The sequence below is a fragment of the Acyrthosiphon pisum genome, chromosome A2, assembly GCF_005508785.2.
Source record: "Acyrthosiphon pisum isolate AL4f chromosome A2, pea_aphid_22Mar2018_4r6ur, whole genome shotgun sequence".
NCBI lineage: Eukaryota > Metazoa > Arthropoda > Insecta > Hemiptera > Aphididae > Acyrthosiphon > Acyrthosiphon pisum.
The window spans coordinates 57,910,336-57,912,153 of NC_042495.1; positions in this window are offsets into that span (position 1 = coordinate 57,910,336).

Sequence of the window (1,818 nt, forward strand, 5' to 3'; positions counted from 1 at the left end):
GGTTAAGTATGCTTGAAAACAGCCATAACCCGACAAAGCCTGTGACATATGGTATGTGATTGCCTTGGGGCCGTAGTGCCACCATCTGCCCACGTCCGGGATCAATCGTTTCGTCAATGAGCCCTTGGTGATGGAATCCCAGGTGGATTTCCACTCGCGGATGACCTCCATCCGCACCTCCCGTTTGGTGTTAGGCGTGCCTGTTCTCTTCGACCCAGCGTATCTCTTCCTCTCGTGCGCAAGGTGGGGGTCCGGAGGCATTCTTGCCAGTATCAACGCAGCCATGTCTGATACCGTGCGGTAGCAGCGAGCCACTCTCAGTGCTGCGCACCTCTGGGCTTGCGTCATTAGGCTCTTCGCATTCTTGGTGCTGGAGACCTCGTCTGCCCAGACCTGGGCCCCATACAGCAGCCTGCTGTGTACGACGCTCATCAGGAGTTGACGCTTGGATTGAGTAGGTTCTCCGGTGTTCGGCATGAGCCTGCCCAGGGCGGTTGCTGTCTTCTTGGCTCCAGCTGCTACAACTCGTGCGTGTTCCATGAAGGACATTCTGGTATCCAGGTGGACGCCGAGGTAGCGGAGTGTGCGCTTCACCGGAACGGGACAGCCATTCACGACAAACTCTAGTAATCTGTAGGCGCGCTTGTTGGTCAGCACGATGCTCTCCGATTTCTCAGAGGCCAGCGACAATCCGTTTTCGGCCATCCAAGAGCTGACAGCCGAGAGCGCTGGATTCATGGCCAGCTCCAGTAGCTCCGCATTGTGGGCCACTGTGACAACAGCCACGTCGTCGGCGAATGCTATGAGCCTGGTCGGGCTTAGGACACTGAGTCTTAGAACCCCGTTGTAGAAGAGATTCCAAAGAGTGGATCCCAAGACCGACCCTTGCGGTACGCCACACGACACAGGGAGGTGCGCTGCGTCGGAGTCGGGGTCCCTGTCGATGATGATTGACCGGTCGGACATGTATGATCAGATGACGTTGATCAGGTACTCTGGAGTGTTGCACCTCTGCAGCGATGCGTCGATCAGCTTCCAAGGCGCCGAGTTGAACGCATTCCTGACATCCAGGGTGACAACGGCGCAAAGGTCCCTGTTCCGGACCACCCCGGCACCAGCTGCCCGAGCCATTTGAAGGACCCTCGAGATGGCATCTGTCATGGATCTTGATTTCCTGAAGCCGAACTGAGAGTCGCTGAGCCCATTCACCGAGTCAATATGTTTCTCCAGTCCGTAATGGTAACCTACGAATTACGATTGTTGGATATCAAATTCATTATTTTTAAATTTCGCGCGACGTGGCCGTCAAGTCCCGGGTCGCAATGTTTGCCATCCTGGAGTCTATCGCCGATGCGCCGTAAAGTCGACCTTTATACCATCGGAGAGGGGACGGTCTCGCCACAGTCGTTCCTCCAGCGATCGGCCGCCGCCGCCACAAACGTTGTCGTTTACCAGCCGTCTTGGCAATTTGTCGCGTTAGCCGTATGCTGTTACGGTCGCGATCCGGTGCGCCGCCGCCGTCAACACACGTTTTTTTTGTTCCGTGCATCCCAGCCCTCGTGCTCACCGACTCGTCGTGCACATCCTTGTGTCCACAATTCGAGTCACGGCCGCCTTGTGCCGAAAATTACGAATCATTCGTTTTCGTATCCGTCGCCCGCCCGATCATTTCGCTGTGCGACCACGAACCCGCGGTCATTTACACCGTCCACGTGGTTCCTTAGATCGAGCCGCCGGTGCTCCCTCGTGTCGCGCCGTACGTAGTGCCGACAGTTTTGTGTTTCTCGACCGCCTGTGTCTCGATTCACAAACTTTGTA